This window comes from Notolepis coatsorum (assembly GCF_963971535.1).
Source record: "Notolepis coatsorum genome assembly, chromosome: 10".
Taxonomy (NCBI): Eukaryota; Metazoa; Chordata; class Actinopteri; order Aulopiformes; family Paralepididae; genus Notolepis; species Notolepis coatsorum.
The window spans coordinates 19,524,924-19,539,651 of record NC_140174.1 but is presented as its reverse complement, the minus strand read 5'-3'; the positions used below and the strand labels follow the sequence as shown (position 1 = coordinate 19,539,651).

Sequence of the window (14,728 nt, the reverse complement as noted above, 5' to 3'; positions counted from 1 at the left end):
AAAAAAAAAAATGAGGTCACAGTGTTCAGTTTAGACATATGTACAATGTTCGATGCAGAATAGACGTAACTGAGTTACCATATAATATACAATACTGTGCAGTGTACTAATATACAATACTATATAGTGCAAGGCAGAAATGGGATGAGGTGCAATTTAGGTACAATTTACAGTAGGTGTACGAGTTGTAGTGCAAATCCTTTATCAATAAATATAAAGTGTGTTTGTGTGATCTAAAGTGTGGAGAGTGGGTGCTGCAGTGTGTTGTTTGTTTAAGTGAGTGTGTGCGTGTGGGTGTGTGTGCTGTGTGCATTTGATGGTTGTTGCATAGTGTTTATTGTTCGTTTAGCAGCCTGATGGCCTGGGGATAGAAGCTTCTTCTGAGTCTTTCTGTGCTCGCCTTAAGACTCCGGTATCGCTTGCCTGACCGCAGCAGTTCAAAGAGGCAGTTGTTCGGGTGGCTCGAGTCCTTAATAATTCTCTTAGCCTTCCCCTTGCACCGCTTGTTGTAAATGTTCTGGAGGGTGGGAAGCCCCCCTCCAATTGTGCGTTCGGCTGAACGTGTCACTCTTTGTAGTCTGCTACGGTCTTGTGCAGTGCTATTCCCAAACCAGGAGGTGATGTTGCCGGTCAGGATGCTCTCTATTGTACATGAGTAGAAGTTCCTAAGGATCTTCTGACTGACTTGGAACTTCCTTAGGCGCCTGAGGAAGTAGAGGCGTTGTCGTGCCTTCTTCACAACACTGTCAATGTGTGTGGTCCATGTCAAATCCTCGGATATGTGGGCTCCGAGGTACTTGAAACTGTTCACTCTCTCAACCGGTGCCCCGTCAATGCTGAGGGGGCTGTAGTCCTTGACCCCCGACCTCCTGAAGTCCACAATAATCTCTTTTGTTTTGCTGACGTTCAGGGAGAGGCAGTTCTCCTGACACCACTGTGACAGGTTCTCTACCTCTTCCAGGTAGGCCCTTTCGTCGTTGGCAGAGATCAGGCCCACCACTACTGTGTCATCAGCAAATTTGATGATGGTGTTGTTGTTCCGCTGTGCTACGCAGTCATGTGTGTACAGGGAGTAGATGAGGGGGCTCAGAACACAGCCCTGGGGGGCCCCTATGTTGAGCGTGATGGATGAGGAGGTGCAGTTGCCTGCTCTTACCACCTGGGGTCTGCCCGTCAGGAAGTCCAAGACCCACTGGCAGAGGTCATAGTTCAAGCCCAGGTCCCTGAGCTTGGCTATGAGTTTGGAGGGGACTATGGTATTGAATGCTGAGCTGTAGTCGATGAACAGCATTCTCACATAGTTCCCCTGCCTCTTGTCCAGGTGTGATGCTGCTGTGTGCAGCACATGGGCTATGGCGTCCTCCGTGGACCTGTTGGGGCGATATGCAAATTGCAGAGGGTCTAGGTTGATGGGGAGGGAGGAACAGATGTAGCCCTTCACTAGCTTCTCAAAGCACTTCATGGCTATGGAGGTGAGGGCTACAGGGCGGTAGTCGTTGAGGCAAGCGGGCGTAGATTTTTTGGGTACAGGGATGATGGTGGACTTCTTCAGACAGGTGGGGATGACAGCCTGTTCCAAGGACAGGTTGAAGATGTCAGTGAATACCGGGGCCAGTTGGTCGGCACAGACTTTTAGGACGCGGCCGGGGATGCCGTCCGGTCCTGCTGCCTTCCTGATATTCACTTTTTTAAAGATCCGTCTCACCTCATGTTCTGTTACCCTGAACACTGAGTCTCCATCAGCAGACCCCCCCCCCATTGCCGTGGTTTGTAGGCTGGTGTTTTTATTCACAGCCTCAAACCTTGCATAGAAGGAATTGAGATCATTTGCTAAGGAGATGTCACTGTTCAGTTTGAGGGAGGTGCCTTTGTAGTCTGTCATTGTTCTGAGGCCCTGCCACATGCCTCTAGAGTCAGCCTGTTTAGGTACAATTTAGGTACAATTTACAGTAGGTGTACGAGTTGTAGTGCAAATCCTTTATCAATAAATATAAAGTGTGTTTGTGTGATCTAAAGTGTGGAGAGTGGGTGCTGCAGTGTGTTGTTTGTTTAAGTGAGTGTGTGCGTGTGGGTGTGTGTGCTGTGTGCATTTGATGGTTGTTGCATAGTGTTTATTGTTCGTTTAGCAGCCTGATGGCCTGGGGATAGAAGCTTCTTCTGAGTCTTTCTGTGCTCGCCTTAAGACTCCGGTATCGCTTGCCTGACCGCAGCAGTTCAAAGAGGCAGTTGTTCGGGTGGCTCGAGTCCTTAATAATTCTCTTAGCCTTCCCCTTGCACCGCTTGTTGTAAATGTTCTGGAGGGTGGGAAGCCCCCCTCCAATTGTGTGTTCGGCTGAACGTGTCACTCTTTGTAGTCTGCTACGGTCTTGTGCAGTGCTATTCCCAAACCAGGAGGTGATGTTGCCGGTCAGGATGCTCTCTATTGTACATGAGTAGAAGTTCCTAAGGATCTTCTGACTGACTTGGAACTTCCTTAGGCGCCTGAGGAAGTAGAGGCGTTGTCGTGCCTTCTTCACAACACTGTCAATGTGTGTGGTCCATGTCAAATCCTCGGATATGTGGGCTCCGAGGTACTTGAAACTGTTCACTCTCTCAACCGGTGCCCCGTCGATGCTGAGGGGGCTGTAGTCCTTGACCCCCGACCTCCTGAAGTCCACAATAATCTCTTTTGTTTTGCTGACGTTCAGGGAGAGGCAGTTCTCCTGACACCACTGTGACAGGTTCTCTACCTCTTCCAGGTAGGCCCTTTCGTCGTTGGCAGAGATCAGGCCCACCACTACTGTGTCATCAGCAAATTTGATGATGGTGTTGTTGTTCCGCTGTGCTACGCAGTCATGTGTGTACAGGGAGTAGACGAGGGGGCTCAGAACACAGCCCTGGGGGGCCCCTATGTTGAGCGTGATGGATGAGGAGGTGCAGTTGCCTGCTCTTACCACCTGGGGTCTGCCCGTCAGGAAGTCCAAGACCCACTGGCAGAGGTCATAGTTCAAGCCCAGGTCCCTGAGCTTGGCTATGAGTTTGGAGGGGACTATGGTATTGAATGCTGAGCTGTAGTCGATGAACAGCATTCTCACATAGTTCCCCTGCCTCTTGTCCAGGTGTGATGCTGCTGTGTGCAGCACATGGGCTATGGCGTCCTCCGTGGACCTGTTGGGGCGATATGCAAATTGCAGAGGGTCTAGGTTGATGGGGAGGGAGGAACAGATGTAGCCCTTCACTAGCTTCTCAAAGCACTTCATGGCTATGGAGGTGAGGGCTACAGGGCGGTAGTCGTTGAGGCAAGCGGGCGTAGATTTTTTGGGTACAGGGATGATGGTGGACTTCTTCAGACAGGTGGGGATGACAGCCTGTTCCAAGGACAGGTTGAAGATGTCAGTGAATACCGGGGCCAGTTGGTCGGCACAGACTTTTAGGACGCGGCCGGGGATGCCGTCCGGTCCTGCTGCCTTCCTGATATTCACTTTTTTAAAGATCCGTCTCACCTCATGTTCTGTTACCCTGAACACTGAGTCTCCATCAGCAGACCCCCCCCCCCATTGCCGTGGTTTGTAGGCTGGTGTTTTTATTCACAGCCTCAAACCTTGCATAGAAGGAATTGAGATCATTTGCTAAGGAGATGTCACTGTTCAGTTTGAGGGAGGTGCCTTTGTAGTCTGTCATTGTTCTGAGGCCCTGCCACATGCCTCTAGAGTCAGCCTGTTCAAACTGAAGTTCAACTTTATCCCTGTAACGCTGTTTTGCCTCTATTACTGCTCTCCTGACGTTGTATCTTGCCATCTTGTATTCTTCCATGTTGCCTGTCACCAGCCCGGTGTTGTATGCTGATGTGCGCACTTTCAGAGCCTCACGGACGGATTTGTCTACCCAGGGCTTTTGATTTGGGTAGATTTTAATTGTGGTGGAGGGGATTGTTTCTTCTACCAGAGTACAGACATAGTCAAGCACCGTTTCAGTGTATTCGTTAATATTGGCTGTGTTATCACGGAATACACTCCAGTCTGTGCATTCAAGTGCAGCTTGGAGTGACTCCTCTGACGTCACGGTCCAACGCTTAACCTCTCGTGAGACCACCGGCGTTCGCTTGAGACTTTGTTTGTACTTTGGCAAAAGGAAAATGGCGGCATGATCGGACTTACCGAATGGACTAAGAGCTCCTGCGAAGGCCGCGAGGAGGATCTGGTGGTTGACTGTGTCGAAGGCTGCAGATAGATCTAGGAGAATCAGGACAGAGGAGAGGCCTTTCGCTTTTGCTAAGTGAAGTGCCTCTGTGACCGCAATGAGGGCTGTCTCTGTGGAGTGACCAGTCCTGAAGCCTGACTGATTAGGATCTAGAAGGTCATTCTGTAAGAGATAAGCAGTAAGTTGGTTGGATACAGCACGTTCAAGTGTTTTAGAAAGGAAGGAGAGAAGAGAGACAGGACGGTAGTTGCCTATGACGGTAGGGTGAAACACGTTGTACGACGTTTTTGGCGCAGGAAGTGTTAAAAAAAATCGCTGAATTATATTTCAACCAAAAATGCTTAAACAATAATGTTAGTGATAGAAGGGAACTCATTTTGTGCAAAAGTGGAAAGTTTTTCAAATTCCATGCGGCAGAATTGTTACAATAGCCGATAATCCATTTTCCCAATGATAAATCCCTATACGGGTGGAACAACCAGTGACGTCAGACTACACCTCCCTATTGGTTGCCTGGTGTTGGTTTTGGTTGAGTAACGGGTGTTTTTGAATTGACAGAGTCTGAGTACTGCTGCAGTAAAGGTACATGCGGCAGGGTTATGAAGAGCCCATCCCGTCGTTCCACGCCCGCATCAAGGGGCAGGCGGACACGTGCAAGTACCAGATGAAATGCACTAGGACAGGGTGCGACCAAGTCAATGACTTCACGGAAGAGATCCTACGTGACGTGATTGCCCGTGGCATTGCAGATTCGGAAATACAGCTCGACCTGCTCGGTGAGAAGAACCAGAACATGCCACTAAAGGACATGATAGAGTATATCGAGGCTAAGGAGTCTGGAAAGCGCTCGGCATCACGCCTGCTTGACCCTCAGAGCGCGGACACGGTCAGCAGTTCGTACAGGCGGGTGAGACAACAGGACACCCGCGCCAGAGGAGGAGCCAGGCTAGAGAAACCAAAGGTCAAGCCCGAAGGGGTATGCATCCACTGTGGCGAGGTGGGCCACGGCAAAACACCCCAGTGGCACGCCAGACGTGCCGAGTGCCCCGCATACGGTAAAAAGTGTCGGAAGTGTGGCCACCAGAATCACCTCGAGAGGGCCTGCCTGGGTGGCCGATCGACTAGGCCCCCACCCGGAGAGACTGACTGGACGTGTGACGAGCAGACAGCAGCATTCGTTGAGCTATGCACAATTAGCACAGATGGCGAGTTACGCACGCTTCCCCTCGCTCACTACCTGTACGATGACATGTGCGACAAGTGGATGAAGCGTGCGTCCAGCCCGCAGCCATACGTCAACCTCACTCTCACCACCGAGCACGAGGATTAAAAGGCTCTGGGTTTTGACCTCCTAAAACGCACCCGTGCAGTATCCCTGCCTGCTATGGCCGATACGGGATGCCAAAGCTGCCTGATCGGCATTAAAGTCGCTCAACAAATGGGCCTAAGCACAGAGGACCTCATCCCCGTATCCATGACCATGAAGGCTGCGAACAATAAGGGAATTCGGATCCTCGGAGCTGCGGTAGTCAGATTCGCTGGCAACAGTGGTGACGCTCGAAGGTTGGAGACACGCCAAATCGCATATGTGACGGACACCTCAGACCGCATATTTCTCTCCCGCGCAGCCTGCGTGGACCTGGGAATGATCTCCGCCCAGTTCCCAACACTCGGGGAGGTGAATCTGGCGACATCAGAAGTATGTGACTGCCCGCGGCGTGCAGAGCCGCCGACCAGGCCAACCACACTCCCCATGTTGGCGATCGAGGCTAACAGGAAGGCGTTACGGAGACACTTGTTAGAACTGTACGCTCAGAGCACATTTAACACATGCCCCCACCAGACACTACCGAAAATAACCGGCCCACCACTCCGCCTCATGCTTAATGAGGATGCGACACCGGTTGCCTGTCACACCCCCATCCCCGTGGCCCTACACTGGCAAGAGGAGGTAAAGGCAGGCCTCGACCAGGACGTCCGCCTCGGCGTGTTGGAGGAAGTACCAATCGGTACACCGGTGACGTGGTGTCATCGCATGGTGATCTGCGCGAAGAAGACAGGCAAACCGCGACGCACTGTCGACTTCCAGGCCCTGAACAAGTATGCACTCCGCGAGACCCACCACACCCAATCTCCATTCCACCAAGCGAGATGTGTGCCTAACGGGAAACTCAAGACTGTGTTCGATGCCTGGAACGGTTACCACAGCGTCCCATTACACAAGGACGATCGCCACAAGACGACGTTCATAACCCCATGGGGCCGCTACCGGTACCTGTCGGCCCCGCAGGGGTACATGGCATCGGGGGACGGTTACTCGCGACGGTACGACAAGGTTGTTGCGGACATAGGCAACAAAACTAAGTGCATAGACGACACACTACTATGGTCAGATACAATTGAGGAGAGCTACTTCCAGGCGGTCCAATGGCTGGACATATGCGGCCGGAATGGAATAGTCCTCAACCCGGAGAAGTTCATTTTTAGCGCACCCACGGTGGACTTTGCAGGCTTTACAATCACCATGACTGACGTGCGACCGTGCAGTCGCTACCTGGAGGCGATACACGACTTCCCACAACCACGTAATGTCACGGACATCAGGTCGTGGTTCGGGCTGGTCAACCAGGTGGCCTACGCCTTCAGTATGGCCAAGCGTATGCAGCCATTCCGGAAGCTCCTGAAGAGTGGAGAACGCTTCGAGTGGTCCACGGAGTTGGAAGACATATTCCATGAGTCAAAGGATGTGATCATCGAAGAAATTGAGCGTGGTGTCCGCATTTTTGACAAAACCAGGCCAACATGCATCGCCACGGACTGGTCAAAGGAGGGCATTGGATTCTGGTTATTCCAGAAACATTGCCGATGTATGCCAGTCAGACCCTTCTGCTGCACTGATGGGTGGAAGATAACCCTGGTTGGCAGCAGATTCATGCATGCAGCGGAGTCCAGATACGCGCCCATAGAGGGCGAGGCTCTTGCGGTCGCGGACGCATTGGACAAGGCACGCTATTTGTGTTGGGATGCGAGGACTTGATTGTAGCGGTAGACCATAAGCCGCTGCTGAGACTCCTTGCAGACAGGGCGCTCGATGACATACCGAATCCCCGCCTACAGAACCTCAAGGAGAAGACCTTGCGTTATCGTTTCCGCATCGTGCATGTCCCGGGCATGAGGAACAAGGCGGCGGACGCCATGTCACGTAGGCCGGTTGGCACCACACGGCCATCACTTATGGACCTTCCGGATGACAACGCCCACCTCCCACCCAGTATGCACACTGATGTACTGTCCTTCCTACGCCAGACCGAGCCAGGGAATGACGACGACACTGAGGAGGATGACCTGGCATGGTGTGCTGCGGGCCTTGAATCATTGCGGTCAGTGACATGGGATCGTGTCAGGGAGGCCACCAGCAGCGATGGTGAGATGCACACCCTGGAGGAAATGGCGACGGACGGCATCCCCGACTCAAAATTCGAGATGCCGACGACGATCCGTGACTTCCACCAGTACTGTGAGAACATCACATCAACTGATGGGGTGGTCCTGTACAAGGACAGGGTAATTATACCACTCTCACTCCGCAGAGAAGTGCTGAGCGCCCTACACGCTGCCCACCAGGGCGTATCGATGATGACCGCCCGCGCAGAATCCTCTGTGTTCTGGCCAGGCATGTCGGCTGACATCAGCGCCACTCGGAGGAACTGCGAGCACTGCCACCGGATGGCACCTTCACAGCCTGGAGCGCCGCCAACCCCGCCGATCCCAGTTGTTTACCCCTTTCAGGCGGTGTGTTCAGACTTCTTCATGCACAGGGGCGTGCACTACCTCGTGACGGTGGACCGGTACTCAAACTGGCCGATCATCTCGAAGGCGACGGGGGGCGCCGCCGGCCTCATAAATCACCTACGTCGGGCCTTCGTGACGTACGGGACGCCAGAAGAGCTCACATCGGACGGGGGCCCAGAGTTCACTTCCACCGAGACCAGGTCATTTCTATACAGATGGGGCGTACACCACCGCCTCTCATCTGTGGCCTTCCCCCACAGCAACTGCCGCGCTGAGATTGGGGTAAAGACAATGAAACGCCTTATCACTGACAACACCGGCCCAAAGGGGGAGCTTGACACAGATGCTGTGCAGAGAGCGATCCTGCAATATCGTAACACACCTGACCCTGACGCAAAGATATCTCCGGCAATGTGTGTCTTCGGCCGCCCGATACGTGACTTCATCCCGGTTGTACCTGGGAAGTACAGACCACACGAGACCTGGCGTGAGACACTGACGGCAAGGGAGGAGGCTCTCCGCAAACGCCACATCCGCACAGCGGATGCCTGGGCGGAGCACACAAAACGCCTCCCGCCACTCATGGTAGGGGACATGGTCCGTGTACAGAACCAGACAGGGCCCTACCCCAACAAATGGGACAGGACAGGCAGTGTTGTGGAGGTACGCCAGCATGACCAATACGTGGTCAAGATTGACGGCTCGGGCAGAGTCACACTTCGGAACAGGAGGTTCCTGCGCAGGTTCAGCCCTGTTCGCAACAACCTTCCGCCTCCTCGATCAATTTTTACGACGACCTGGCGACCCGTGTCACCGTACCACCAGCGCTCGTTGTGACACCACGTCTGCCTGACCCCAACTGCGACCTTGTGTCCCCCACTTCGCCACCGGTACTCACGTTTGCGAGCCAACCCCGGCGTGGGACGCCGCCTGCTTCGCACACGATCCTTCAGGCGTCACCACCGGCCCCTTTGGACCCGGGAGCCGATCCCCCACCGGGGCCCACTGTGTCGTCCCCTGCACCTAGGGCGGACTTACGCCGATCCACCAGGGCGACCAGAGTGCCTGCCTGGCACAGGGACTATTCCATGGGCTAGTCACATAATGGACACATGATTTATAGTCACATAACCTGGGTGTGGGTTATACAGGTATTTGTCCACATTTTTGTGTATTTGTTTATTATTATTTCTCAGCCTTTACACAGTATGTTAAAGACTCTGGGGGAGATAGAGAATATCTAGACAGCGCCTCTATAACAGACGGTCCTGCACAGTAGCGCAGTGACCGGAACAGGAAGTTGAGACGCTACTTGTAAATACACCTACAATCGTCCGAGACTTGTTTGTATATTGTTTTCTTCTTTTATTAAACTGGATGGAACAAATGGAATATCGTTCTTATTTAGTACTTACACAACATGTTGGATGCTGCAGTAAAGGTACTTAAACATGTTGGATGCTGCAGTAAAGGTACTTACACAACATGTTGGATGCTGCAGTAAAGGTACTTAAACATGTTGGATGCTGCAGTAAAGGTACTTAAACATGTTGGATGCTGCAGTAAAGGTATTTAAACATGTTGGATGCTGCAGTAAAGGTACTTAAACATGTTGGATGCTGCAGTAAAGGTATTTAAACATGTTGGATGCTGCAGTAAAGGTATTTAAACATGTTGGATGCTGCAGTAAAGGTACTTAAACATGTTGGATGCTGCAGTAAAGGTATTTAAACATGTTGGATGCTGCAGTAAAGGTACTTAAACATGCTGGATGCTGCAGTAAAGGTACTTAAACATGTTGGATGCTGCAGTAAAGGTACTTAAACATGTTGGATGCTGCAGTAAAGGTACTTACACATGTTGGATGCTGCAGTAAAGGTACTTACACAACATGTTGGATGCTGCAGTAAAGGTACTTAAACATGTTGGATGCTGCAGTAAAGGTACTTACACATGTTGGATGCTGCAATAAAGGTACTTACACATGTTGGATGCTGCAGTAAAGGTACTTAAACATGTTGGATGCTGCAGTAAAGGTACTTAAACATGTTGGATGCTGCAGTAAAGGTACTTAAACATGTTGGATGCTGCAGTAAAGGTATTTAAACATGTTGGATGCTGCAGTAAAGGTACTTACACATGTTGGATGCTGCAGTAAAGGTACTTACACAACATGTTGGATGCTGCAGTAAAGGTACTTACACATGTTGGATGCTGCAGTAAAGGTACTTAAACATGTTGGATGCTGCAGTAAAGGTATTTAAACATGCTGGATGCTGCAGTAAAGGTACTTAAACATGTTGGATGCTGCAGTAAAGGTACTTAAACATGTTGGATGCTGCAGTAAAGGTACTTAAACATGTTGGATGCTGCAGTAAAGGTATTTAAACATGTTGGATGCTGCAGTAAAGGTACTTACACATGTTGGATGCTGCAGTAAAGGTACTTAAACATGTTGGATGCTGCAGTAAAGGTATTTAAACATGTTGCATGCTGCAGTAAAGGTACTTACACAACATGTTGGATGCTGCAGTAAAGGTACTTACACAACATGTTGGATGCTGCAGTAAAGGTACTTAAACATGTTGGATGCTGCAGTAAAGGTACTTACACATGTTGGATGCTGCAGTAAAGGTACTTAAACATGTTGGATGCTGCAGTAAAGGTACTTAAACATGTTGGATGCTGCAGTAAAGGTATTTAAACATGTTGGATGCTGCAGTAAAGGTACTTACACATGTTGGATGCTGCAGTAAAGGTATTTAAACATGTTGGATGCTCAAGTAAAGGTACTTACACATGTTGGATGCTGCAGTAAAGGTACTTACACATGTTGGATGCTGCAGTAAAGGTACTTAAACATGTTGGATGCTGCAGTAAAGGTACTTAAACATGTTGGATGCTGCAGTAAAGGTACTTAAACATGTCGGATGCTCTCACTGCAGTAAAGGTACTTAAACATGTTGGATGCTGCAGTAAAGGTACTTACACAACATGTTGGATGCTGCAGTAAAGGTACTTAAACATGTTGGATGCTGCAGTAAAGGTACTTAAACATGTTGGATGCTGCAGTAAAGGTACTTAAACATGTTGGATGCTGCAGTAAAGGTACTTAAACATGTTGGATGCTGCAGTAAAGGTACTTAAACATGTTGGATGCTGCAGTAAAGGTACTTACACAACATGTTGGATGCTGCAGTAAAGGTACTTAAACATGTTGGATGCTGCAGTAAAGGTACTTAAACATGTTGGATGCTCTCACTGCAGTAAAGGTACTTAAACATGTTGGATGCTCTCACTGCAGTAAAGGTACTTAACATGTTGGATGCTGCAGTAAAGGTACTTACACAACATGTTGGATGCTGCAGTAAAGGTACTTAAACATGTTGGATGCTGCAGTAAAGGTACTTAAACATGTTGGATGCTGCAGTAAAGGTACTTAAACATGTTGGATGCTCTCACTGCAGTAAAGGTACTTAAACATGTTGGATGCTGCAGTAAAGGTACTTAAACATGTTGGATGCTCTCACTGCAGTAAAGGTACTTACACATGTTGGATGCTGCAATAAAGGTACTTACACATGTTGGATGCTGCAGTAAAAGTACTTAAACATGTTGGATGCTGCAGTAAAGGTATTTAAACATGTTGGATGCTGCAGTAAAGGTACTTACACATGTTGGATGCTGCAGTAAAGGTACTTACACAACATGTTGGATGCTGCAGTAAAGGTACTTACACATGTTGGATGCTGCAGTAAAGGTACTTAAACATGTTGGATGCTGCAGTAAAGGTATTTAAACATGCTGGATGCTGCAGTAAAGGTACTTAAACATGTTGGATGCTGCAGTAAAGGTACTTAAACATGTTGGATGCTGCAGTAAAGGTACTTAAACATGTTGGATGCTGCAGTAAAGGTATTTAAACATGTTGGATGCTGCAGTAAAGGTACTTACACATGTTGGATGCTGCAGTAAAGGTACTTAAACATGTTGGATGCTGCAGTAAAGGTATTTAAACATGTTGGATGCTGCAGTAAAGGTACTTACACAACATGTTGGATGCTGCAGTAAAGGTACTTAAACATGTTGGATGCTGCAGTAAAGGTACTTAAACATGTTGGATGCTGCAGTAAAGGTATTTAAACATGTTGGATGCTGCAGTAAAGGTACTTACACATGTTGGATGCTGCAGTAAAGGTATTTAAACATGTTGGATGCTCAAGTAAAGGTACTTACACATGTTGGATGCTGCAGTAAAGGTACTTACACATGTTGGATGCTGCAGTAAAGGTACTTAAACATGTTGGATGCTGCAGTAAAGGTACTTAAACATGTTGGATGCTGCAGTAAAGGTACTTAAACATGTTGGATGCTCTCACTGCAGTAAAGGTACTTAAACATGTTGGATGCTGCAGTAAAGGTACTTACACAACATGTTGGATGCTGCAGTAAAGGTACTTAAACATGTTGGATGCTGCAGTAAAGGTACTTACACATGTTGGATGCTGCAGTAAAGGTACTTAAACATGTTGGATGCTGCAGTAAAGGTATTTAAACATGCTGGATGCTGCAGTAAAGGTACTTAAACATGTTGGATGCTGCAGTAAAGGTACTTAAACATGTTGGATGCTGCAGTAAAGGTACTTAAACATGTTGGATGCTGCAGTAAAGGTATTTAAACATGTTGGATGCTGCAGTAAAGGTACTTACACATGTTGGATGCTGCAGTAAAGGTACTTAAACATGTTGGATGCTGCAGTAAAGGTATTTAAACATGTTGGATGCTGCAGTAAAGGTACTTACACAACATGTTGGATGCTGCAGTAAAGGTACTTAAACATGTTGGATGCTGCAGTAAAGGTACTTAAACATGTTGGATGCTGCAGTAAAGGTACTTACACATGTTGGATGCTGCAGTAAAGGTACTTAAACATGTTGGATGCTGCAGTAAAGGTACTTAAACATGTTGGATGCTGCAGTAAAGGTATTTAAACATGTTGGATGCTGCAGTAAAGGTACTTACACATGTTGGATGCTGCAGTAAAGGTATTTAAACATGTTGGATGCTCAAGTAAAGGTACTTACACATGTTGGATGCTGCAGTAAAGGTACTTACACATGTTGGATGCTGCAGTAAAGGTACTTAAACATGTTGGATGCTGCAGTAAAGGTACTTAAACATGTTGGATGCTGCAGTAAAGGTACTTAAACATGTTGGATGCTCTCACTGCAGTAAAGGTACTTAAACATGTTGGATGCTGCAGTAAAGGTACTTACACAACATGTTGGATGCTGCAGTAAAGGTACTTAAACATGTTGGATGCTGCAGTAAAGGTACTTAAACATGTTGGATGCTGCAGTAAAGGTACTTAAACATGTTGGATGCTGCAGTAAAGGTACTTACACAACATGTTGGATGCTGCAGTAAAGGTACTTAAACATGTTGGATGCTGCAGTAAAGGTACTTAAACATGTTGGATGCTCTCACTGCAGTAAAGGTACTTAAACATGTTGGATGCTCTCACTGCAGTAAAGGTACTTAACATGTTGGATGCTGCAGTAAAGGTACTTACACAACATGTTGGATGCTGCAGTAAAGGTACTTAAACATGTTGGATGCTGCAGTAAAGGTACTTAAACATGTTGGATGCTGCAGTAAAGGTACTTAAACATGTTGGATGCTGCAGTAAAGGTACTTAAACATGTTGGATGCTCTCACTGCAGTAAAGGTACTTAAACATGTTGGATGCTGCAGTAAAGGTACTTAAACATGTTGGATGCTCTCACTGCAGTAAAGGTACTTACACATGTTGGATGCTGCAATAAAGGTACTTACACATGTTGGATGCTGCAGTAAAGGTACTTAAACATGTTGGATGCTGCAGTAAAGGTACTTAAACATGTTGGATGCTGCAGTAAAGGTACTTAAACATGTTGGATGCTGCAGTAAAGGTATTTAAACATGTTGGATGCTGCAGTAAAGGTACTTACACATGTTGGATGCTGCAGTAAAGGTACTTACACAACATGTTGGATGCTGCAGTAAAGGTACTTGAACATGTTGGATGCTGCAGTAAAGGTACTTAAACATGTTGGATGCTGCAGTAAAGGTACTTAAACATGCTGGATGCTGCAGTAAAGGTACTTAAACATGTTGGATGCTCTCACTGCAGTAAAGGTACTTAAACATGTTGGATGCTGCAGTAAAGGTACTTACACATGTTGGATGCTTCAGTAAAGGTACTTAAACATGTTGGATGCTGCAGTAAAGGTACTTAAACATGTTGGATGCTCTAGCAGTAAAGGTACTTAAACATGTTGGATGCTGCAGTAAAGGTACTTAAACATGTTGGATGCTGCAGTAAAGGTACTTAAACATGTTGGATGCTGCAGTAAAGGTACTTACACAACATGTTGGATGCTGCAGTAAAGGTACTTAAACATGTTGGATGCTGCAGTAAAGGTACTTAAACATGTTGGATGCTCTCACTGCAGTAAAGGTACTTAAACATGTTGGATGCTGCAGTAAAGGTACTTAAACATGTTGGATGCTGCAGTAAAGGTACTTAAACATGTTGGATGCTCTAGCTGCAGTAAATGTACTTAAACAACATGTTGGATGCTGCAGTAAAGGTACTTACACATGTTGGATGCTGCAGTAAAGGTACTTAAACATGTTGGATGCTCTAGCTTCAGTAAAGTTACTTACACAACATGTTGGATGCTGTAGCTGCAGTAAAGGTACTTAAACATGTTG

The 14,728-nt window shown here is 48.0% G+C and overlaps 1 protein-coding gene across 1 annotated transcript in view; it reads right to left on the bottom strand.

The window, feature by feature from the left end:
- LOC311235480 (integrin alpha-M-like) overlaps positions 1 to 14,728 on the bottom strand; it is a 134,699-nt gene that overhangs the window by 82,698 nt on the left and 37,273 nt on the right. The window lies entirely within an intron of this gene.